This window comes from Eubalaena glacialis, chromosome 5, assembly GCF_028564815.1.
Source record: "Eubalaena glacialis isolate mEubGla1 chromosome 5, mEubGla1.1.hap2.+ XY, whole genome shotgun sequence".
Classification (NCBI taxonomy): domain Eukaryota; kingdom Metazoa; phylum Chordata; class Mammalia; order Artiodactyla; family Balaenidae; genus Eubalaena; species Eubalaena glacialis.
Window position 1 is genome coordinate 107,643,077 of NC_083720.1, and position 27,170 is coordinate 107,670,246.

At 36.9% G+C, this 27,170-nt stretch overlaps 1 protein-coding gene across 4 annotated transcripts in view; it reads left to right on the top strand.

Moving 5' to 3' along the window:
• Positions 1-27,170, top strand: part of ARHGAP24 (Rho GTPase activating protein 24) — a 521,847-nt gene that overhangs the window by 94,801 nt on the left and 399,876 nt on the right. The gene's annotated exons all lie outside the window — the stretch shown is intronic.

Below are 27,170 nucleotides of genomic sequence, written 5' to 3' on the forward strand. Positions count from 1 at the left end.
TTTGTGGTTTCTTACTGGTCTTTTATTTTCTTGTTTACTTATTTTCTCAGCCACAAATCTCTGGGTTGCAATTAGAGAAAGGGAAAATCTCCATCATTCCCTGTAGGTACAGTAAGCTTTCTTAGCTGTGATCATTGCTTATCAATTAATGAAAGGAGATAGGAACTGAGGTATCACTTCTGTGTTTTTCCTTCATCTACATCTATAAAATATATAAATAGAGAAAAAATGTTTTAGATCAGTTTACATAAACATCCCTAACAGTATGTTCTTGAGGCTATTTTCCTTGTATTAAAATGTAAGAATTTAGTTAGGAATTTGGATCAAGGCTCTGCTTTAGTATTTTAAATTCCTCAGACATTATAATTTAACAAAGTTCTCATTAGTATAATCAAATTACATAAAGATAGCAATGAAATTACAAGCTCTACTCATTTTTTGAAATTGCTATTTTTTCCGCATATTTTTACCAGGGCCAAGCATTAGACTAAGAATTTGTATATATACGCTATCTTATGAAATGCTTACAATAATCCTGTGAGGTAGGATTATCCTCACTTAAGTATGATGAAATCAATGTTTAGGTGTAATGCATATTACCCAAAGTCAGACAGTGGTGCCATATTTTGCCTCTAGTTAGGTCCAAGTTCATATAGCCTAAGCCAAAGAGCTCATAAATAAATCAATAAAAGTATCCCATATTGATATCATGAGACTTACAGTGCATTTCCATACCTGCTATTGTTTTCATCACAGCAAACCAGTGAGGAATATGGGGGTTATCATTATAGATGAAGAAATTGTGTCTTAGTGACATGAAGCAACATGACCCCCATCATATAGAGATCAGAGGCAAAGGAGTAAAGTCTTTTGTTTCTTAACTCTTACTCTAGGGTTCTTTTCTTGTACCTTGTTTTAAACTATGTAATACTCACAGTAAGGTATTATCCTGAACATAAAATCATTTTTACCAAACTGAGGTTAATGTGAAAAAATGTAGAACGTGGGGGATCCAGTATGGAAACTGTGATATGGGGGACCGTGTTCAATAAAACAGAAGTATGAGTAATATTCAATATTTTATCCTATGAACTCTTGTTCTGGCGTGGTTTGGGTGGGCTGGGTTGTTAAACAGAATGGGTACAAATCAAATGATTAATTAGGTATCATCTAGAACCTAAACAAGGGATTAGGGGAGCAAACAGAGGTTTCAGAGGCTGAGTGGCTAGAGAATTGAAAGGAAACTGAACAAACGTTTTGACTCTTTGGTGAGCTCAGCGTACCTTCTAGTAATGAAGATAAGATACGATGGGTCAAGCTCGAGCTCAATATTTCTAAAATTTGAGAAATTGCAGATGTCAGAGAATATGCACATGACCCCTCTAAACTGTTAAAAGAGGATATTATCAAATTGCCTTGGCTACTGTCCTCTGTGGAATTTCTTAGAAGATCTACAGTCACAAATAGTATTCAGTGCAATGTAGTTATTTTGACAAAAAGTTGGAAATATAAATAAGAAGATGCAAAAACTTCTGATTAATTCAAATGAAACTCTGCCTCAAAGTGAAAATTACTTTCATTCATAATATTTCTAAGATAAGTAATATTTTGATATTAGTATGTTACTAGTATTTGTAGACTTATAATGACTGAAATTAACAAAGTAGTTATATTGACAAGAAAATACTAATTCTTATACAAACCAAACATAGACTACAATCATTCCCCCCCCTCCAAAAAAGGTTTCTTAATTTTTCTTCTACTTATTACTTGTTAAAGATTTGCTGTTAATAAAGCAGTAATAGTTTGGGGTGAATAACTTTGAATTATTATTCTTTTTTTGGATCATGTTTTATGACAGTGCAAGCACCAGGAATTTTGACATAGTACTTTTAAATTTTAATCTTTTACACTGATGTTTAGACATGTGAGCACAGAATCAGATGAAAACCCAGCAATTCCTATATCAGAGGACACTTTGGAATTTGAAAGGACCATGTATTTGCCCATGAATGGATTAATTACTTACTTTAAAGTGAGTTCTTTAAGTGAGCATAGATGCCTGACACATTGTAAGTGCTGCAGCACATTTTTGCACGAGTTGGTGAGTGATTCAGTAAAATATATCTCTAGCCAAGCAGGGTTGGGCCAGGACCATGTGCTGTCAGTAGTACTGACTATCCTCAGCTTCATGTATCAAAATCATAACCTGTATTTAAAATAATGAAGTTTAAATCACATTAAATAAATCCTGTAGTGATATATTATAGAATAACTCTAAAGAATTCGATGAAGAACAATTGAACATCCTGAAAAATGTTAAAACGGGAAAAAATTTAGTTGTAGTGATATGTTATAGAATAACTCTAAAGAATTCGATGAAGAACAATTGAACATCCTGAAAAATGTTAAAATGGGAAAAAATTTAGTTGTTATAAAACCCCTCATTTTATAGATAAAGGGTACGTGTGTGTGTGTAGGTACCCTTTATCTATAAAAGGGTACCTACACCTCCTGTGTGTGTGTGTGTGTGTGTGTATCAACCAAGGGATACTGTTAATGAGTAGCAGATGATGAACTGAAAAATCAGATTTCCTTGCTCCTGATCCAGTGTTCCTTCAGTTTAAGCTTTTGCCTGCTCACAAATCCTCAACATTTTTTTAGATTTGCTTCCAGTCAGAAGTACTGTTTTCAGTATTGGCACTTATAAGCATAAGAATGCCCTTGACCTTCATATATTTTGATGAGGGCTATTTCAATAATACTGGAGGAAACATCACTAATGAAATGAAAAAAATTCACTCTTCTAAGCATTCCTAGCCAACTGAAAATGTTCAATAAACTTAATCTGGATTGGTTTTCCTCTCTCTTAATAGTATTTCTAAAATGAAAGTATTAAAACCCTTGAAATGTGTGTCCCTCCTGTCCTAGAAAGAGGCTCTCAATTTATTTTAGTGAAACTTTCTCTGAGTTTCTCAACTCAGTAAAGAGAGTCAAACTCCATCATTATCCTTGCTATTAAAAACTGCACATCTGTTGGGAGAAACATGTAAACAAAATTATAATTGTGACAGGCTACCATGTAAGCACTGAGTGCTAAGAAAACACAGATACAATTAGTGCCAGGGAGTGAGTGGTGACTGGCTAGAGGAGTTGGGGGAGACAGTGCAAAGCAAGAGGTGACCCTTACCTGGGGTGCTGAAGGTTGCTGGGAGTCTTCCAGGTACATAAATTGGGGAAAGGAATTCAGAGCAGAGGAAAGATATGGAGTTGTAGAATAGATATCTATAAATAGCTCCATATTGTAAGGGCAGCAAAATGACAAGAAATGGGCTTAGAGAGATAGGTGGGGCCACAGCAAAAATGAATGTGTATGTCACCCAAAGAGGCTGGATTCTCAGGTAGGTAATGGGAAGGTCTTTCCAAAACACCTGAGCTACTCAAGATGCAAAACCACACTACCCTGTTAGAAAGGAATAATGGTGGCTGTTTCCTGATGTCTCCTCTGGCTGCCGTAATAGAATACCATAGACAGGGGCGCTTAAACAACAGAAATTAATTTTCTCAGAGTTCTAGAGGCTGGAAGTCCAAGATCAAGATGCTTTCAGGGTTGGTTTCAGGTGAAGCCTCTCTTCCTGGCTTGTAGACAACTGCCTTCCTTCTGTGTCCTCACACGGCCTTTGCTTTGTACACAGGAGAGTGAGAGAGCCCTGGTGTCTCTTCCTCTTAAAAGGACATGAGTCCTATCAGATAGCCCCATCATTATGGCATCATTTAACCTTAAAGGCCCCAAATACAGTCACATGGGGGGTTAGGTCTTTAATGTGAATTTGGGGGAGCCCAATTCAATCCATAATACCTAATATATTGAAAACCTATGTTAATAAATATAATTTTCTCAGTTAAGTTTTTCTTCCATCTGTACTGTCTATCTTCATGTCTACTAGAACCTAATATATCTGATTTAGTGCATTTTAAACTTAATTATTTGAACCTAATATTGATGTTTCATATTCTTATTCAAATTGCACCTTGCTTCCCAAATATTCCACAACCTGTGCAAGTTTGGGAACTTAGTCTCTAAACTGACACTTGTATTTTCTTCCTGAGCAAAAGGCAAAAGCACCTCTAGGTTCTCCTTTCTCTGGGGACAGTACCTGGTTTGTAAACAAGACTTTCCAGCCTGTAGCCAGGGTTCTCCTGGCAATATACTGGAGGTCTATCTCAAAATATAACTGCTTTATATTTAATATACATCAAACTAAAATCTTTAGTATCCTATACTTTTAAAAATGAAACTTTAGTTCATCTAGGCTGAAACTCTCTCCAGAAACCATTTTCTACAGTGTTTGCAATTACATGGATACAGATTTTATTTAGAACAGATTTAAAAATACAGTTGTTTTTGGTTGTTTCTGAAAAAACGAACACAGAAAAGTGATGTATGTAGCCAATTTTGAACATACACTAATGCATCCTTTATTTCTGTTACTCATAGAACACTACTGTAAACATCCTATAGTACTGTATTTTTTCAGTTTTTGTTTAATATTTTTTGTATTTTAATCTTTAAAATAAAGTTCTATTTACATACAGAAAAAAGTTTAAAATTATACTGTACAGAAGAATTTACTTTTTAAAAAGTCTTCCATCTACCCTGCATACCCCTAGGACTTTTGGGTAGCTATGAAAAATGTTTTAAAACAGATTTAAACTAAGTTTGTGACAATATTGTTTGCCTATTTTTCATTAATAATCATGACAAATGACTGTGGCTTTAGTTACAGATATTATAACATGGGGTAAGCAGCTGAGTTATAGATAAAGTATAATTATTATAGCTATCCTAAAAATAAGACAGTTATATAGATTTTGTTAAAAGAATTTAGTGATAAATTCCTAGTACTTTTTTGGAACCATTTGTTTTACTTCTATCCTGAAGTATATTATTACTTAAATAATAACCAAGTCTCAAGTTTGGCCATACTAGTGAATGTCTCTGACATACCCTGGGTACTAGAACTTGACACTGGGAAGCATTGATTTTTAGAAGCCAGTCTGGCACTCCTGATAAAATGACTAAAATCCAAACAGGCACTAACCCAATTAATCTAGTCTAGACTTTCTACAACAGATATTGATCCACTTGTGTAGGGAGGGTTTTTCTGGACATGATGAAGATGACACTGTATTAGATCACGATGGATTTTCTTAACTTAGAGAACAAAGTGATTTTCAGTGAATTATAACCTGAGGTCTGACCTCTAAATGTGCAAAAATTGATTACCGATTTAAGAGTAAGCTCTAACTTTATATATCTAATGAAACTTGTGAGTTAATGAAATCTAGAGATCTCTAAGGCAATTGCTGTTCTCTGTTAAAGTATATGAGCCAGGGGACTTCCCTGATGGTCCAGTGGGTAAGACTCCACGCTCCCAATGCAGGTGGCCCGGGTTCGATCCCTGTTTGGGGAACTAGATCCCACATGCATGCCACAACTAAGAGTTCACATGCTGCAACTGAGAAGTGCACATGCCGCAACTAAGACGTATGCATGCTGCAACTAAAAAGGATCCCTCACGCCGCAACTAAGGATCCCTCATGCTGCAGTGAAGATCCCGCGTGCCGCAACTAAGACCCAGCACACCAAAAATAAATAAATAAATAAATAAATATTAAAAAGTATAAAGTATATGAGCCAGAAGCAGCCAAAACCCCGATTGCGTGTTTAAAATAATACTGGAGGGACTTCCCTGGTGGTCCGGTGGTTAAGGTTCTGTGCTCCCAATGCAGCGGGCAAGGGTTTGATCCTTGGTCAGGGATCCCGCATGCCACACGGCACAGCCAAAAAAAATAATAGTAATAATACTAGAAACCTTGAAACTTGAATTTCAGCTTCAAATCTATAACTGACTTTCTATGTAGCATCTAAGTCTTTTGGCATTTAAAAAGACACATAAGAAGGTATTGTGTGTCTTCATAAATTTTTAGGAACTCTTAGCTCTTTCCTAGAAATTATATCAAAAGATAGTGTTATTAATATAAAGTATTTTATTCTGCTATTTGTTGAATAATTTTTTATTGCTTATAGAAGTCACCTAGGCATGGCATTTATTTATTTCAGTGTGGTTAAAAACGTAGGCTTTTGAGTTACATTGTTTGGGTTGAATCTTGATTCATCTACCAAATAACTATGATATACTAGGTAGTGATTAAGCTGGTTTAAGCTTCAATTTACTAATCTGTGCAATGGGATAATAGTAGCACCTACCTCATAACATTGTTAAGAGGTTTAAATGAGATAATTTATGGAAAGAATCTTAGAAAGCAGTAGCATATAGTAAGCATAAAATAAATGTTAGCTATTTTTATAATATTAGTTTGACAAAAAAAGTTTATTTCTTGAGATGTTCACCCTAATCATTCATTCATTTCATTTTTTTCAACACATATTTATAGATTTCGAGTGTACCTGTAGTTATTATGCTAGATTCTAAGAAACAAAAAAATGCTATAACTGATGGTATAAAAAGATAGACCTCCCCCCCCGCAAAAAAAAAAAAAGATTTAAAAGGAAGAAGCTTATTTCTTTCTCAGGTGAAGGTCCAAAGTGATTCTAGGTAAGTGAGGAGGTCTGCTTCAAAAAACTGTTTAGAAACTTAAGCTGCCAGTGATTTTGCAATTTTAACTTTTGGCTTCAAAATTCATCATGGGGTCATTTCCTTCCCAGTCACCTAGAAGGCAGTATAAAATAGAGTACTGCATAGAAGGATTAGGTGGACTAATAATGGCTCTTATCACTTCTATTCACATTCTGTTAGATAGAACTGAGTCACATGATCATTCCTAACTGCACAGGAGGCTGGGCATGCAGCCTAGCTTTATCCTGGGAGCAGAGAAGAACGTGGGCATGAAAAAAGAGTTAGCAGTCTCTGCCACAGACACAAATAATGCTAAATATCCATGAAGGTGGTGCTCAATTCCAGTGGCTGTTATAGACAATTGCAGTTACCGTACAGTGTAATGAGTATTTAAATAAGGAAAGTATAGAGAACCATTAGGAAGCCACGGGAGGGGCACCTATAACCACTTCAAGGTTCAGGGAGAGTTTTTCAAAAGAATATATATTCAACCTGAGAATTGAAGGAGAACATAACTTTATTACAAGCAGTTGGGTTGATATATGTGGCAGAATTAAAGGTGTAGGTCATGGTCCTTCGGTAGATTGTTGGAGAATTGATAATGGCTGAGTATTTCAGCACCTAAGAAAGAAGACAAGCAGTGATTCTTCCCTTGCTTTTATGTGCCTATATTTCTTGGTTTACTGGATTTAGAACTAAACAGTGAAAATAGGGCTTATTCTATGTATAGCTCACTGTGAAGGAATCCAAAATGCTCACCTATCCAAAAAGGCCTCCTCTGACAGTCCTGCAACTCTGTCTGGTGTTCCTATTGTTCATTATTTTGTATTGTGCAATAATTTCTGGAAAAATTTTTGAAAGGCAACTATGCCACAAACACTTGGTCTTCTATCATCCATTATTACCTTACCATGAATCATGGTAATCAGACTGTAGGAGGAAGAGCTGAGAAAATCTGTTGCTGCTGGAGAGGGTACTTGGTATGGAAGAGCAGCAAAGTATGTCTTGGACGAAGGGAAATTGATGGATGGGCATGGTGGCCAGAGGGATCAGTGTGAGAGAAGATTTCATCGTCATAATTTCCTCTAGAATTGACTCTGTCCAGCTTGGTCATTTCTCTGGAAAGCAGTTGAGCCCAGTTTTTTTTGTTTGGTGTTTTTTTTTTTTTTTTTTTGGCTGCATTGGGTCTTCGTTGCTGCATGCCAGCTTTCTCTAGTTGCGGCGAGTGGGAGCTACTCTTCCTTGTGGTGCGCGGGCATCTCATTGCGGTGGCTTCTCTTGTTGCCGAGCATGGGCTCTAGGTGAGCGGGCTTCAGTAGTTGTGGCACCGGGCTTAGTTGCTCCACGGCATGTGGGATCTTCCCGGACCAGGGATTAAACCTGTGTCCCCTGCATTGGCAGGCGGATTCTTAATCACTGTGCCACCAGGGAAGTCCCAGCCCAGTTGTTTTGTATACAGGTTCTAGGATCAGACTCCCTGTGTTCAGCCTAGACTCGATCACTAGTGATAGGCTTTGGGTGAGTTACTTGTTGTTTACTTGGGTAAGTTACACATATGTAAAATGTGAGTAATAATAATAATTATCTAATAAGTAGTTGTTAGCATACATGAAATGACGTTTCTAGAATACTTTTACAATATGTTGCCACATATAAAGCACTCAGTAAATATTGACTATCGTTACCACCACCACCACTACGATCATCATCATCATCATCATCATCATTTTTACCATCTTTTACCATCAGGATACCCTGACACAGCAGTTTAGAAATCAGGATCTATAATATATACTTTATTAATTGTGTAACAAAGGGAATGGTAGATGATCAGCCCATGTAAGTAATGCTAACTTCAGAGCAGAAGATAACTTGTTTTTACTTGTGATCTATGCTGCCAATACACTGAACTCAAATGGAAAGATTCTCAAAAAAAAAAAAAAAATGATAACCTTTGCAGTATGTCTTTTCTCTTTGTTTAAATTACTTTTGGGGCCCCTTCAGAGCTTATCAAAATGATTATGAAGACAGCCAAGGAGTCCTGAAGGATTCTTTTTGGACCATCCCAGAGAGAGGCAGCCCTAGTTTTCTCGTCTCACACACAGCACTTTTTCCTCAAAAATAATTTGGAGAGAGATCTACTGGAGTTGAATCCCTTGAGTTCTGCTTCTAACATTTACTCATATTGACTGAAGGCTTTTGTATTTGTGATGCAATTCAATAGACAGAACCAGATAATTCATATGCTATCTCATTAGCATAAATTTAGGTCTATTTCCATTATCCCAACTAGTGGAGAAGAGAATGTAGGGAAAAAAATTAATGGTTGAAAATATAATTTGAATATTTATATTTTTAGTGCTTAGATTAATATATTTTAAATGGCTACATTTTCTTCCCCTGGTGTATGAAGTATTTCACAGCTATTTGCTATTTTTTTCTTTCAGGTTTCTTTTGAGCACTCAATGTTTCTGGCCCTTCTTCTTTAGCTTTATCCTGCATAAATCCAGATGCTCTCTGTTTTCTAGTGTTATTACCATATGTTCATTCATTCAGCGACAATTTATCAATTGTAAACTACATAAATTATAATTTACCAAATGTTTTGATCGCTTTTTGTGTAAAAGGAAGCAACCCTAGATACATGAATTGTTAATCTTACTTTCCGAATTTTGGCTTCTTTCCCTTAGCATATTTTCAGGGTTCATCCATATTGTAGCATGTATTAGTAGTTCATTTCCTTATATGGCCTAATAATATTCACTTGTCTCTATATGCCACATTTTATATATACCCATTCTCCAGCTGACAGACATTTCGGTTGTTTCCCACTCTGGGACTATTATGAATAATGGTGCTAGGAGCATTTGAGTACAAGTTTTTGTATAGACATATGTTTCCATTTCTCTTGGTTATATACATAGAAGTGGAATTGATGGGATATACAGCAACTCTATGTTTAACCTTTTGAGGAAATATGCCAGACATTTTTAATTATTAAATTCCAATCTAATTTAATACTCAAGACTCACGCTTGGTTTATTTATTCTTTTTTAAACATCTTTATTGGTGTATAAGTGCTCTACAATGGTGTGTTAGTTTCTGCTTTATAACAAAGTGAATCAGCTATACATATACATATATCCCCATATCTCCTCCCTCTTGAGTCTCCCACCCATTCTCCCTATGCCACACCTCTAGGTGGTCAAAAAGCACTGAGCTGATCTCCCTGTGCTATGCAGCTACTTCCCACTAGCTATCTATTTTATATTTGGTAGTGTATATATGTCCATGCCACTCTCTCACTTTGTCCCACCTTACCCTTCCCCCTCCTCGTGTCCTCAAGTCCATTCTCTACGTCTGCATCTGTATTCCTGTCCTGTCCCTAGGTTCGTCAGACCCTTTATTTTATTTTTATTTTTTTAGATTCCATATATATGTGTTAGCATATGGTATTTGTTTTTCTCTTTCTGACTTACTTCACTCTGTATGACAGACTCTAGGTGCATCCACCTCACTACAAATAACTCAATTTCATTTCTTTTTATGGCTGAGTAATATTCCATTGTATATATCTTCTTTATCCATTCATCTGTTGATGGACACTTAGGTTGCTTCCATGTCCTGGCTATTGTAAATAGAGCTGCAATGAACATTGTGGTACCTGACTCTTTTTGAGTTATGGTTTTCTCAGGGTATATGCCCAGTAGTGGGATTGCTGAGTCATATGGTAGTTCTATTTTTGGTTTTTTAAGGAACCTCCATACTGTTTTCCATAGTGGCTGTATCAATTTACATTCCCACCAACAGTACAAGAGGGTTTCCTTTTCTCCACACCCTCTCCAGCATTTATTGTTTCTAGATTTTTTGATGATGGCCATTTTGACCGGTGTGAGATGATATCTCATAGTTTTGATTTGCATTTCTCTAATGATTAGCGATGTTGAGCATCCTTTCATGTGTTTGTTGGCAATCTGCATATCTTCTTTGGAGAAATGTCTATTTAGGTCTTCTGCCCATTTTTGGATTAGGTTGTTTGTTTCTTGATATTGAGTTGCATGAGCTGCTTGTAAATTTTGGAGATTAATCCTTTGTCAGTTGCTTCATTTGCAAATATTTTCTCCCATTCTGAGGGCTGTCTTTTCATCTTGTTTATGGTTTCCTTTGCTGTGCAAAATCTTTTAAGTTTCATTAAGTCTCATTTGTTTATTTGTGTTTTTATTTCCATTTCTCTAGGAGCTGGGTCAAAAAGGATCTTGCTGTGATTTATGTCATAGAGTGTTCTGCCTATGTTTTCCTCAAAGAGTTTTACAGTGTCTGGCCTTACGTTTAGGTCTTTAATCCATTTTGAGTTTATTTTTCTGTATGGTGTTACAGAGTGTTCTAATTTCATTCTTTTACATGTAGCTGTCCAGTTTTCCCAGCACCACTTATTGAAGAGGCTGTCTTTTCTCCATTGTATATTCTTGCCTCTTTTATCAAACATAAGGTGACCATATGTGCATGGGTTTATCTCTGGGCTTTTTATCCTGTTCCACTGATCTATATTTCTGTTTTTGTGCCAGTACCATACTGTCTTGATTATTGCAGCTTTGTAGTATAGTCTGAAGTCAGGGAGCCTGATTCCTCCAGCACCGTTTTTCTTTCTCAAGATTGCTTTGGCTATTCAGGGTCTTGGGTTACCATACAAACCGTGAAATTTTTTGTTCTACTTCTGTGAAAAATGCCATTGGTAGTTTGATAGGAATTGCATTGAATTTGTAGATTGCTTTGGGTAGCAGAGTCATTTTCACAATGTTGATTCTTCCAATCCAAGAACATGGTATATCTCTCCATCTGTTTGTATCATCTTTAATTTCTTTCATCAGTGTCTTATAGTTTTCTGCATACAGGTCTTTTGTCTCCTTAGGTAGGTTTATTCCTAGGTATTTTTTACTTTTTGTTGCAATGGTAAATGGGAGTGTTTCCTTAATTTCTCTTTCAGATTTTTCATCATTAGTATATAGGAATGCAAGAGATTTCTGTGCATTAATTTTGCATCCTGCTACTTTACCAAATTCATTGATTAGCTCTAGTAGTTTTCTGGTGGCAACTTTAGGATTCTCTATGTATAGTATCATGTCATCTGCCAACAGTGACAGCTTTACTTCTTCTTTTCCAATTTGGATTCCTTTTATTTCTTTTTCTTCTCTGATTGCTGTGGCTAAAACTTCCAAAACTATGTTGAATAATAGTGGTGAGAGTGGACAATCTTGTCTTGTTCCTGATCTTAGTGGAAATGGTTTCAGTTTTTCACCATTGAGAATGATGTTGGCTGTGGGTTTGTCATATATGGCCTTTATTATGTTGAGGTAAGTTCCCTCCATGCTTACTTTCTGGAGGGTTTTTTATCATAAATCGGTGTTGAATTTTGTCAAAAGCTTTTTCTGCATCTATTGAGATGATCATATGGTTTTTCTCCTTCAATTTGTTAATATGGTGTATCACGTTGATTGATTTGCATATATTGAAGAATCCTTGCATTCCTGGGATAAACCCCACTTGATCATGGTGAATGATCCTTTTAATGTGCTGTTGGATTTTGTTTGCTAGTATTTTGTTGCGGATTTTTGCATCTATGTTCATCAGTGATATTGGCCTGTAGTTTTCTTTCTTTGTGACATCTTTGTCTGGTTTTGGTATCAGGGTGATGGTGGCCTCGTAGAATGAGTTGGGGAGTGTTCCTCCCTCTGTCATATTTTGGAAAAGTTTGAGAAGGATGGGTATTAGCTCTTCTCTAAATGTTTGATAGAATTCGCCTGTGAAGCCATATGGTCCTGGACTTCTGTTTGTTGGAAGATTTTTAATCACAGTCTCAATTTCAGTGCTTGTGATTGGTCTGTTTATATTTTCTATTTCTTCCTGGTTCTGTCTTGGAAGGTTGTGCTTTTCTAAGAATTTGTCCACTTCTTCCAGGTTGTCCATTTTATTGGCATAGAGTTGTTTGTAGTAATCTCTCATGATTCTTTGTATTCCTGCAGTGTCAGTTGTTACTTCTCCTTTTTCATTTCTAATTCTATTGATTTGAGTCTTCTCCCTTTTTTTCTTGATGTGTCTGGCTAATGATTAATCAATTTTGTTTATCTTCTGAAAGTACCAGCTTTTAGTTGTATTGATCTTTGCTATTGTTTCCTTCATTTCTTTTTCATTTATTTCTGACCTGATCTTTATGATTTCTTTCCTTCTGCTAACCTTGGTGGTTTTTTGTTCGTCTTTCTCTAATTGCTTTCAGTGTAAGGTTAAGCTGTTTATTTGAGATGTATCTTGTTTCTTGATGTAGGATTGTATTGCTATAAACTTCCCTCTTAGAAATGCTTTTGCTGCATCCCATAGGTTTTGGTTCATCGTGTTTTCATTGTCATTTGTTTCTAGGCATTTTTTGATTTCCTCTTTGATTTCTTCAGTGATCTCTTGGTTATTTAGTAGTGTATTGTTTAACCTCCATGTGTTTGTATTTTTTACAGATTTTTTCCTGTAATTGATATCTAATCTCATAGTGTTGTGGTCGGAAAAGATACTTGGTACAATTTCAGTTTTCTTAAATTTACTAAGGCTTGATCTGTGACCCAAGATATGATCTATCCTGGAGAATGTTCCATGAGTACTTGAGAAGAAAGTGTGTTCTGTTGTTTTTGGATGGAATGTCCTATAAATATCAGTTAATTCCATCTTGTTTAATGTATCATTTAAAGCTTGTGTTTCCTTATTTATTTTCATTTTGGATGATCTGTGCATTGGTGAAAGTGGGGTGTTAAAGTCCCCTACTGTGATTGTGTTACTGTCGATTTCCCCTTTTATGGCTGTTAGTATTTGCCTTATGTATTGAGGTGCTCCTATGTTGGATGCATAAATATTTACAATTGTTATACCTTCTTGTTGCATTGATCTGTTGATCATTCTGTAGTGTCCTTCTTTGTCTCTTGTAATAGTCTTTATTTTAAAGTCTATTTTGTCTGATATGAGAATTGCTATGCTAGCTTTCCTTTGATTTCCATTTGCATGGAATATCTTTTTCCATCCCCTCACTCTCAGTCTGTATGTGTCCCTACGTCTGAAGCTGGTCTCTTGTAGACAGCATATATACGGGTCTTGTTTTTGTATCCATTCAGCCAGTCTATATTTTTTGGTTGGAGCATTTAATCCATTTACATTTAAGGTAGTTATTGTTATGTATGTCCCTCTTACCATTTTCTTAATTGTTTTGGGCTTGTTATTGCAGGTCTTTTCCTTCTTTTGTGTTTCCTGCTTAGAGAAATTCCTTTTGCATTTATTGTAAAGCTGGTTTGGTGGTGCTGAATTCTCTTAGCTTTTACTTGTCTGTAAAGGATTTAATTTCTCTGTCAAATCTGAATGAGATCCTTGCTGGGTAGAGTAATCTTGGTTGTAGGTTTTTCCCTTAAATCACTTTATACATGTCTTGCCACTCCCTTCTGTCTTGCAGAGTTTCTGCTGAAAGATCAGCTGTTAACCTTATTGGGATTCCCTTGTATATTATTTGTTGCTTTTCCCTTGCTGCTTTTAATATTTTTTCTTTGTATTTAATTTTTTATAGTTTGATTAATATGTGTCTTGGCATGTTTCTCCTTGGATTTATCCTGTATGGGACTCTCTGCACTTCCTAGACTTGATTGACTATTTCCTTTCCCATATTAGAGAAGTTTTCAACTATAATCTCTTCAAATATTTTCTCAGTCCCTTTCTTTTTCTCTTCTTCTTCTGGGACCCCTATAATTCGAATGTTGGTGTGTTTAATGTCCCAGAAGTCTCTGAGACTGTCCTCAATTCTTTTCATTCTTTTTTTCTTTATTCTGCTCTCCAGTAGTTATTTCCACTATTTTATCTTCCAGGTCACTTATCCATTCTTCTGCCTCAGTTATTCTGCTATTGATTCCTTCTAGAGAATTTTTAATTTCATTTTTTGTGTTGTTCATCATTTTTTGTTTGCTCTTTAGTTCTTCTAAGTCCTTGTTAAACGTTTCTTGTATTTTCTCCATTCTGTTTCCATGATTTTGGATCATCTTTACTCTCATTTCTCTGAATTCTTTTTCCGGTAGACTGCCTATTTCCTCTTCATTTGTTTGGTCTGTTGGGTTTTTACCTTGCTCCTTCATCTGCTGTGTTTTTCTCTGTCTTCTCATTTTTCTTAACTTACTGTGTTTGGGGTCTCCTTTTCGCAGGCTGCAAGTTCGTAGTTCCTGTTGTTTTTGGTGTCTGCCCCTACTGGGTGAGCTAGCCTTCCTGGCTAGCTGTGGCGCACTACTCCCCTTCAAGCTGTGTTCATGCAGCCATTCCCAGTCTTCTCTCTTCTCCTTGGGATCTGACCTCCAAAGCCTGAACCTCAGCTCCCAGCCCCCACCTGCCCCGGTGGGTGAGCAAACAAGCCTCTCAGGCTGGTGAGTGCTGGTCGGCACCGATCCTCTGTGCTGGAATCTCTCCACTTTGCCCTCTGCACCCCTGTTGCTGAGCTCTCCTCTGTGGCTCCGAAGCTTCCCCCCCACCACCCCCCATCTCTGCCAGTGAAGGGGCTTCCTTGTGTGTGGAAACTTTTCCACTTTCACATCTCCCTCCCAGAGGTGCAGGTCCCATCCCTATTCTTTTGTCTCTGTTTTTTTCTTTTTTCTTTTGCCCTACCCAGGTACGTGGGGTGTTTCTTGCCTTTTGGGAAGTCTGAGGTCTTCTGCCAGCATTCAGTAGGTGTTCTGTAGGAGTTGTTCTACATGTAGATGTATCTCTGATGTATTTGTGGGGAGGAAGGTGATCTCCACGTCTTACTTCTCTGCCATCTTGAAGGTCTGAAACTCCTCACGCTTGGTTTAAATCTCATTTATGTTGCTCCACACTGTATCCCAGTGCTTGCCAGCTTTGACGGGGCACACACAAGGGAGGAAGCTCAGGTGCATTTTTTCTCCTCCCCTCTACCCTCGGCACTGTGTGTGTGTGTTTGTGTGTTTCTGTGTGTTTGATTGTCTGTCTGCATGTTTGAGAGGCCCATTGGCTGGATACCCTTTCCTTCTCTTTGAGGTCTCTGGACTGGCAGTGGGGAAGAGGAGAGCAAGAACAAATGCATCTCTGCCTAAGAGCCTATCGTTGTAAGGAGACTATAGGGCCATCTTGATTGCTTCTGTTTCTCTGGCTAACTTGTGGTTGTTTATGACCATCTTTACTACCCAGAATGTTGGAGATGGGGCTGTATCTTGTCCTCTTTTTTCACCCTTCAACTCTCAAAATGAGCAGTACACCCACAGCTTCTTGCTCCTAGGAGATCCTTACAAGGCCACACGCCTTCCCTGGTTAAACTTGAGCTCCTGGAAATACATACATGGTCACCATGACAAATGTGGTACTGTAGGCTCCTCCACACTGCCACAGAATTTTCCTTGCCCTGCAGTTCTTTTGTCCATTATTCAGGGATAGGTGAAGAGCAGTCTAAGCACTAAGCTACCAGTCTCTCTAGTTGCCAGCAATTCTCCTGGAGTTTGTTCTCCCTCACTAGAGAGGGTTTTGGCTTTCCCTCAGACTTCTTTCCTTAGCAAGAAGGAGTAGCTGATGGCATTTGTTGTCTTTCCAAATTTAACATCTTTTTATTTCTGGTTTTAGATTCTAGAAGTCAGTTTGGGGCAATAGGATAATTCCTACTCAACACCCTAGTACAAAACATTGTGTCATAATATTACATTTTTCAATTACAACTCATGAATCAAATGTACATACTTTCTTCTCGAGGTAAGTGGGACTAATATTCTCTCATTAACCACCATTTCTAGAGATTGTCAAAATCCTTCATGTGTCTGATTTCCCATGATTATTACCTTGAAACAATATTCTGTTCCATTTATGACCTAGATACTCACCATATAGTAAGTACTACATATATTTTAAATATGCTAAATTATTATTTTTTTCTTTTCTCACTCACTTTTCCTGTTTGTGTCATAGTCATAGAAGAGATTAACAGAATCAATTCAAAGTCTTAGCAGAACCCTCAGTTCATCTTTGCAAACCTGGATTCCTACTTAAATATATTTTTTTAGGTATGGGATCACACATGGTTAAATAATGTGTTATCCCTCACTAAACTTAAAAAAATTTAGTTCAGATAAGTAGATGCACATCTTCTACTTGGCCTACCTTTTGGCTAATCTTGAGAAATTGTCAGAGGGATGACTAGAATAAAGAACTGAATCTGTAGATGTGAGCTCACTGACCTAGATGTGGGTTGAATATGCAATAGTCCTGGCCTTTCTAGCAGTGGGCACTGATTATTTGAATAAACCAACATAACCCTAACTTGACTGTGTTATTTAACATTTAGAACCTTCTCCAGGGAAAGCCGGAAACATCAGCAGTAAGACTCTAATACATTTTTAGACAACTTTGCAGTGCCAAATTCCTGTGTCTATTTTGAACCTTTTTCCTTGTTGTTTTAAATTTTTTTAATGACTAGACTTACTACTTATATTTTTCTCTAGATCTTAAAGAGAAAATTGACATCCTGCCAATTTCTGTTTTTTACAGTACACATGGTGGTGCAGGAGCCAAGGGTTTTCTGGGCTATGGACTTTATTCTGCCATTAATGAAGGATATCACCTTGTGTTAATCAACTCTTAGTACTTCCTCTGTTAAATAAGGAGATGAAACTGATGGTTTCGGAGTTGCTCTTTGATCCCTGGTTTCTAGAAGTTTTGCTTAGCCCCACAAATGCTGCTGCTTTCTAAAAATTAAACTTTCATAATTCTTCCAGTGAACTAATGCTTTTGATTATTTCCCAGATCATTACATTTGCCTATAAAATGTGCATGGAATATCCACAGACATTTTGAAAACGGGACACTTTACCTTTTGACCATACTGGGGGAAAATGAGCAGTCATTCCATTTTCAAACTAGACAAAGATTTCATAAATATTCTAAATGTTCTGTGTTAGTTTGCATTTTGAATATTTAAGCAAAAATCTTTGGTGAAGGCAGTTTTACTCATTATCACAGATAGTGACATAATTGCTCATCTAAGTTTTCAAAACTTCCTCTTTAAAGTGTCATCATTTCACATGCAATTGTGATAAGAAGACAGTGGTTATTTAAGATGTTGTTTCTCCTTTTAACTCTTTAAAAATGCTTAAGAATATTTTAGAGATACAAACAATGACTTTGCTCCCTCTGAAGCCCTTTCCTTCCAAAATTATGAGATGCAAAACTCATGAAATAGAAAACTTGGCTGGGTTTTTTAAACATGCATAAATCATTCATAAGACTGTTGTTTACTGTTTGAGATTCTATCAATTAATTCCTTTTTCAAAGCAGATACTGCGACATTCTTTGTGTCATTGTTCAAAACATTTACAGTGGGTTAATTAAATATCAGGTATTCATTTTTAAATCTTGTAACACATCATAGTATTACTGGGGAAAGAAACTCAGAATACTTACAGATCTCAGGTAATAGTCTGAATTGAAAGTTTCAACATATTTTGATTAAAATATTTTGAATCATATAATTTGTTTTGATCATAGAAATAATTATTGGCAGAAGCTATATTTGTTGTCTTTCCAAATTTACACCTCCCTAGTCAGCTACTTCTATAGAAATTACATTTTTGTTTCTGCCCTCTTCTCTCCTCTTGCGTTCTAGACTGGGGAATAGGAGTCATGTGATGCTATCCCTGAGGGCTTTTATTTTGTGGCATTCCATGTAGTTGATACCTTTCTAACCTTTTGTTTTGATGTCTCTTAAAAAATCAGATATTCTCTTATGAATTATATTGGCAATTTTACTGAGTTCTCAGAAACTAATATAGTAATAAGCTTTCCTATGTTAGAGTGTAACTAAGTCAAGCTGTTCCTTGATTTAAAATATTTTATTAAAGTGTCAATTAAAAATAATTCCAACTAATAAAAATTTAAAATACATTTTAACAGGTAATCTGACTCTACTGTAGCTTTCCAGGGAGATGAAAGAGAATAAATATTTATTGTGAACTGTTATGTGTCATGTTCTGTGCTCAGTATCCTATTTACATTATTATCTCACTAATTCTCAGAGTAACACTATATGCAGAGTTTTTTATCTATGGGAAAACTGAGCTTCTTAAGGGTTAGGGAAATCTATGTTCCAAAGATAACAAATGGCAAAACCAGGCAGAACAGTGAAATAAATAATATAAGAAGAAGTCCAAGAAGAAGAAAAAAAATGTTCTGAGGAGGTGAGCCAGGTCTAAACTAGAGTTGAGATGTTTTTGATTAGATTCATTCATTAAATAAGAGAGTAAAAAAAAAAGAAATGGATAAATAAGAGTATAGCTTGCATAGAGCCCTGATGAAGAACCCATCATTTGAAATAATGATGACAATTTAGAGGCATCCTCGGGTTCTAGGAATTAGGTTAATAACATAATTTTTGCTGAGAGGTCCTGGGATAGAGGATGTTGGCCTTCTGTAGAGGATACTTGGCAGTTTGGGAGGTATCCTCAGAGTCGGTATCCAAGATGGGATACAGACCCTGCTAAAACCCACCCGCCTACATCTAATACTCAGTTTTTGCAGTCATTCATGAAATGAACCTCTGTTAGCTGTGTAGGCATTTGCAGGTGGTCCCCACTTCTAGCTGCTTTATATTACACCAATCTGATCCATAAACACCACCTGATATAAACCTGAGTTTTATTTCTGGCTTTCTTTACAAACTCATACAATGAAGAAGATTCATGGACAATAGCAGATGTGATGCATTCTGTTTCCGACACAAGACAAAAGTGATACATAGCAGGGGCTGATGACTGTATACTAAATTACTATCTGTAAAATGGAAATGGATAATCAGGAAATGTACCAGGGACTGACTTCTTAGGCATGTGACAGGGAACTGTGGAGAACATATACTAGCCTATCAAAACCGTTGCCTGTTGAGGGCATTTTCGCTGGTCATTGTGCTAGTGGTGGTTCCCAGCAATGGGTTAAAAAGACCAATCCAGAGTGTGCAGACATTAATCCCCATCCCAGGGACTAATACATAGAAGGGAAAAGAGCCAATTATCTCTTTATCCTTTGCATCTAGTTTGTTCTTGGCCCGATATATAAAAGACTTGATCCTGATACCTCATTGGAGGAACAATTTATGACTCCCTGAATCTCTCTGAGTTTCTTTTTGTGTCTCTGCATCTCTCTGTCTTGCTTTTTTTTCTCTTCCTCCATTCTGTCTTCTCAGTGTTTGGTTCCAGGGACTTTCATGCCTGATAAAGTTGAGAATTGCTTACATTTGCACAGCTCATGTTTTTGAGCAGAGTTTCAAAATCTAGGTCTTCTGCTGTAAGCACTTAAACTAGAGAATAGGTCATAATCCAGGATGTGCCTACTTCTTAAAACGGGAGGTTGATGAATTCTCTATCAGAATCTTAAAAGTATTCATAGTAATTTTAAAAATCTGTGTAATTTTTATATAATCAAGGGCTGTCTCATGTTTTCAATAGCAGTGTTTTGTTTATAATCACATTGGCCTCAAGCAGTATTCCTTAATTGACCCAACAAAAGGATAGAGGTACGTTTCATACAGAAAAGGCTGCATTCCCTTAAAGTGAAGGCCAAGTGATGTCACCAAACGATACTGTCTGAATAAAAGTTTCTAAGTCATTAGGATGGAGATAAGTGGTAGGCAAGTTGAGGCATCACATGTTCCCTGTGCAAGAGTAATCAGTACCTAATTCATGCCATCAGTGATAATTAATTTAAAAAAAACATCTAGTAGATCACATTATGTTGATAATTTATAATGATAATAAGTTATAATAAGGGAGACAGCCATGTAACACATAGTAGTAACACAGTAAAGTGCTATGAAGGAAATGAATAGGTACCTAGACAGACAATAATGATGCAGTAGTGGAGGAAGGTGGGGATGCTGCAGAATGATGAAGACTCAGTCATGCAAGGAGAGGAGGGAAGGATATTCTGGGCTGAAGCAATAATATGCACAGGAAAAACAGGCCTGTGTGCTGGTGACCTCTTTGGTAAGGGGTTTCTGATCATCCCTGCCTTTATCTTGAGAATGATTTCAGCCCAACCAACAAGCAGGGTTGTTCTTCTCCATCAGCCAGTCACTGAAGGTTTGCATGCACATGATTGGACTCTCCACAAAAGGCTTCTGGTGCTTTTTATCCTATAATGATGATGCTTTCTGCTTGCTAAATGCCCTCTGCTGCCCTATAGTGTAATAGCTTTGGTTTGTTTATTTAAGAGACAATAAAAACATGTATCATGTCACTGCCTTTCCATGATGCCCTTCTACATTCTCTGCCTAGCCTGGGGGGTGGGGTAGAAATTAGTAGCTTCCACTTGTGAGTTCCCACAGAGTTCTGTGAATCTCTGTATGATAACACTTGTCATACAGGATTGCTTTTAACTCTCCTACCTAACTGCATGTGACTTCTTGAGTCCAAAGACTTTCTCATGTAACACAGTGTCCAGCAACACAACGTGTACTCAGTTTACCTCTATTGACTGAGCAGTATTAAAACTGCTGAAATGCATTTCGGGGGGCTCCAAGGAGCTCCAGTTCTTTATGTCTCAGTGCATAAAGAATTCAGCAAGAGGCAAAGTGATAGATAAGAAGTGATTTATTAGAATAGGACACTTGTGAGGCTTACAAGCAGGCGGGTGAGAGGGTGCCACGCCCCGAGAACTTAGTGGGCTACAGTTTTATAATCAAAGGAAAAGTGGGGAGGGGGAAAAGACCACCTTCTTCCTCATTCCTGAGTAGACGTCACACTTCCATCATCAGTTCCTCTTCCACATCAGGTGGGGGAGTTTTCTTGTCCCTACATGGTCAAGCCAAGACTGTCATGGCGCAATGGAAGGGAGCAAAAAAGCAATAGCATATGCTAAAAATGGTAAATCATCTCAGGTTTCAGTATAACATCACCTTTTCCTTACATTTTTGTTTTTAGTGTGCACAGAGGAGCTTGTCCTAGGAGTCATTAACTTACTGAGTTCACTGGGCAGGATGTGGGTCTCGTGCTACCATTGTTTTATTGTTTTGGGACATGTCTCATGCTTCTGTTACATGGTTTTGTTGCTAAGCAAGCCTGCTTGGTTTTGTGATTAAGCAAACCTGCTTTCTTGAGTGATCATTAACTTAGAGGGGTCTCCTATACTTTTTTCTTTACTTACAATCCCCTAGTGGGATTAATTATTTAATCACCTACTTTGTCCCTTTACTGTGTCCCTATCAGTATCATAAACTCATGTTCAACATGAATATCTAACTCTGCAAAGTATATGGTTATAAAAAATCATTATGGAGGAGTACACATTTTTCAAGATGATGACACTCTACTCTTACTTACACTTGAGATTGTTTTAAATCTGTAATGAGGTTTAAAATAAACTAAATCTCTATTTTTTCCCTAAGGTTACAGAAATATTAGCCTTATATTTTATTGTCAAGGCAAAGTTTCTAATTGATGCATGGGAGGGAGTTATAAAGACAGTGATTGCTGAAGTCTTTGTGCCCTGAATACTTAGTCTTTCTCTCTGACCCATAAAGTTTCTAATTTAATGTTGAGCTGATTTAAAATGGAGAAGCATGAGAGGTTGTCTCCTCTCTAAAGGCCATCAGGTGATATTCTCAGAGGTAAATCACCTGAGAGGTAAAGTTTGCAGGGGAAGACAACTTTGTAAAAGAAATTGCATTGGGTCTTAGAGCCATTGGCATATGATGGATAGAGGTCTGTAAACTCCACCACCTCCTTTTAGCCCTGCAGAGTAAACCTTCTGTGGGCATTTGCGTAGGGGTGAATTACGTTTGATAACAAATGGGATTGGGGTCTAGCAGGGATCAGAGGAGCTCGATTTATTCTTAACTCTGCCACTGAAAACCTGAACAATTAATGAATCTGGAGACTCATTTGCTCATCTCAACAAGAAAACAAAACAAACAAAACACAAAAGAGTGCACTGGAGGACTTCTAATACTTTTTTGCTTGAAATTTTGACAACTCTTGAAAATACACCTTTTATTAATGTTCCTTGAATTCTTTTAACCTTGTGATGCAAAAAAAAACAAAACAAACAAACAAACAAAAAACCCCAGAAGACAGGACATTGTAGCACTAGTAAGCTTGACTAAGGAAAAGAAGTTTTTATTTTTCATATTTAATATTTGAACAAGCTCTTTTTATCATGTAATTATGATAATGACCAGTTTGGAGGCATGTCTGAAAACTTACTAGATAATGAATCTGGTTCTTATTAACACCTTCTACACCTCTGGCTTGTCCATTAGCTAGAGATGTATACACCTTTCATTTCCTTTGGTTCCCAATATCAAGCTATTCTCATGTCTGATACTACTTTGAGCCTTATAATTCCTCTTTGGATGTAGCTAGAACCATATCTTTACATGGAGTTGGTTAGAGTGGAGACCTGCTGTGCTTCAGGGAAGCCAACTCAACAGGTTTTCTTTGTTAAATTTATCACAAAAGAACCTCATCCTATAAGACAAAAGTAAAGTATACTGTGTGAATTTTGAGAGAAATTTTACATGTTGTGTTTTTTGTGCCTTTTTTAGTTTGAGACATCCACCATCAAAATACTTTGATAGAAATATACAGTGCATACTAATCCTGTATGTTAAAGAATGCTTTTAAAGTAGATTCAAGAGTTAAAATATAGAATGTGGATTTTCATTTTACAAATGTTTTCCTCTTAATTGTAAGTCCGGAAGTTAGATTTAATATTTTTCAAAGCCCTTTTGCAAATTTCCATACCATGCCATATTTGTGTACCAGTTACTATAGTACGTTTTTTTGCATGTTCGTTTTGATTATCCCCTTTTTCAGAAGGGAAAGAGAATTCCCTCTGAAAGCAGTGCTTAATATGTGAGTGCTAGATAGTGAATTGGTAGCACAGAGATGCTAATGTTTAGAAAATGACTAATGTAAACGAGATTTTAATTCATTTAGAATGGGAAAACTTCTTTCTTTTCTCCCTTTCTTTCTCCTTTCCTTCTTGCCTTTTTTCTTGAATTAAAATAACATTCATTGAGTACCTGCAATCTGGCATAGTTGCCCTCCAAAAGAACATACTTTATAGTAGACCCAGTTTTACTGCTGGAAACTCCTTACAACCTTTATCAAAATTATTAGTGCACTTTAAAGTAGACCTAAGGATATATCTAAAATTTAACATAAATACCCTCACTTTTTTCAATATATTTGCCATAATTCTTGAAATGTGTGTAGGAAAAAGTTAAGGAGTAATCAAATATAAATAAAAATCATTGGTCTTAGTTTTCACATTTGTAAAATGAAAGGGTTAACTAAAATATATTATAATGCCCTTCCCATGCAGCACTTCTAACCTGTATTATCTGCAGTTGTAACTGATTTGCTAGCACTTTTGGGGGATTGGTAATTACACCTCTACCAATTCTCATCTGCTTTCCAATTTAATCAAAAACACACATATTTCTGTGACATTCAGCTTGGAATTAGGGAGTGAGTCTGGAAAACCAGAATGGCAAGTGTAATACTAGAGGGCTCAACTTTAGTGTCATTACGGTACTGTGTCAATAAGCTAGGAGGCATGTCACAAGTCATTAATTAAAATATTAAAGCTTGAGAAAATATCACTTTTTAAAAAACTTCAGTGCATTCAAGATCATCCCTATAATACTTGCACTCTGACATTTCTTCATGGAAAGAGAAAAGAATGGAATTGCAGATAAAGCTCCAAGAATTGGCCATAAACATAATTATGTCAAAGGATTGTTGTGAGTACTAAATAGCAGTTGTGAGCTGCTACATGTAAGGTACCTAGATTGGTACCTGGCATGTAGAAAATACTCAGTATATGTTAATTAATAGTATTACTAGACCACGAACAACCAACCACCACCAACACAGCAAACACATGTTATTAGCTTTACTGCCAATTACTTGTATCATGGCAGAAGCAAAAATAAGTTTGAAAACCTCTGGCCTAACATACAATCTAACATGCAGTAATCTTCTTAGGCAAGGTTTGTCAGATGTGTTCCTGTTCTTCTTTTCCCTCCCCAAGGCAGACTTGTCTACTCCATCCCAGCACTCCTTTCCCACTAGGTTGGTAAATACATTGAAATCTTTCTTAATATGGCATTCCAGGCAGCCACAAAAAGTTGTTCAGAGTTATCATGAGAGATGAAATCTATCTGCCAGCCTTACCTTAGATTCAGTAGCCATTGAATTGGCCCTCTAATCCATATATAAGGAAAGGAATCTCATTTTCCACCTCAGGGTACTTACTAAAATAACTTCCATCTCTTCTGAATACAAGCATAAAACACCAAGAACTCATTGGAATTCAATAGTGGCTTATTCTCTCTAAAATATATGGCAAACAAGTCTTTTGTAACCCCACAAGAGTCACCTATATTTTCTCTATCCCCTAAGTTAAAAATAAAACAGAACAATGTGAAAACATTACTTAAAATTTACTTAGCTATTATACAGATATAAAAAAGGAACTAGGTGGAACACAGAATCCATTCTTCAATTCATTCATATGAGAGAGTCATGCAGTCAATACAGAAAAGTGAGTTTAAATAGAAGAGACTCAGCTGACAAACACTGCAGTCCTATTTACTTTCCTTTTTACAACAGGCTTGTTCTGCTTTTTGCTCTCTTCCTTTCATCCCAATCTGCAAAATACGTCCATGCTCACCACAACCCACTCCCCCTTTTCTCTCAGACTTGGATAAATAATGTACCTTATGTACTGAATAGGCTTTGCAGAACATGAAAACTTTACTCCAACAAGTGGTATACATTGAACTTAACCCAAACACAACAAAGGAATAACCCTTTTCTCAGGCTGATGGAGCAAATCAGGCAATAGGAAGCTCCTGTCCATTCAGACATCCATTATTTGAAGATCTCACTAGAAATGAGTATCTCTTGGCCAAACATGGGTACATTGTTTATTTTGCACAGTTCATTTTGTACCTAGAAAGTGATAACATAAAGCACCTAACAAATCAGATGGTATTTATAGTTATCTGGTAGGCATAAGGCAAAGTGGCAAAGTTCCTTTAAAGAACTAAGCCATACTTGCTTAGGTTGAGATTCATGGTTTAATTTTCTCACTGAATTTCATTGTGTAGCATTTGCTCATAAATGCAAATTACTCTGCTGAATTAGAACATTGGTACCTTCTTTTCCTGTGTGGTTTATGTAAAAAGACTTTGGGGAGCCTAATGGAAATCTCCTGTTAAATAAATGGTTGAATATAGAAATGCAAATAAGGGCTATGAAAGAAGTGTAAAACAAAAGGAGAAAATGAAAACAAGCCTCAGAAAATGGTTTCAGAGACTGAAATAACTGAAAAGGAAACATTACAAAGACAAGTGTAGCTTGTGAATTATATGACTGCTATAAACTACATTCACTTCCCAAGAGGTCTAATAATGCTAGGTGTAGGCATCACAGTGTGACTGGCTCAATTCGATTGGTCATACTAAAATAATTAACAAAATGTTAAGGTTGACCTAGTAATGATGCTCTGACCAAATAGCATAGAAGATGCCTTGGTCTGATTTACCATTAAGAACTGACTCTGTCCCAATCTCTAACTCCTTCCTGAATGCCAGTGCCTAGCATGTATATAACTACCCCCATCGGAGAACTGATCACACTTTCCTTTTACTTAAAAATCAATATCATTTTGGAGGATTCTGGGAAGATAGTGGAATAGGAAGCACTAGAAATTTGTCTCCCTACCTAGATAGCAATTGTGCTGGCAGAATCTGTCCGATGTAACTATTTTGAAACTCTGAAGTCTATTGAAGGCTTGTAACTTCCAGGGGAAGGCATGGCCAGTACAATACATTGGTCAGTTTTAGCTCTTAGCAAAGTAGCAGCTACCTGTCACCCACCCCCAGCCACATGGCAGGCAGCTGTAAATATGTTCTAGGAGCAGCTTGCACACAACTATGGGAGCCAGGATGGGCAAAAAGGACCCTGTCCTCCAAATTTTGGGTATCTGTGCTCTGATCACTGATGCTGCTTCTGATTACAGAAGTGCAAAGAAGCAGCCATCCATGTTGTTTCATCTCCCACCGTTGCTGCAAGCCCCTCAGCTGAAGTGACTTCCTGGGTATTTAAAGGGCCTGCACCCTTTTGTCTCCACCCTCCCCCTTAATTTTTCTTATTCCTTTTTGGAAGCCAGACATTAAAGACTAGAACATTCAAAAGCAACTGCATATATAGAGAAAATTAGAAAGTGACTGCACATGCCCAGGGAAAAGCGCAGTCTCAGAAAAGATGTGAGAAGGCCTCACGTTTACAACTCAGGGTGATCCTTGGCACAGAGACAGCCTACAACAATCAAAACAAACAGACAGACAAACAAAAACAACAAGCTCTGGGGAAGGGGGAAAATTTGATTTCCAGAGTTACCACATTATCAGATTCAAATGTCCAGTTTGCAACAAAAACAAAAAAATCATAAGACATATATAAA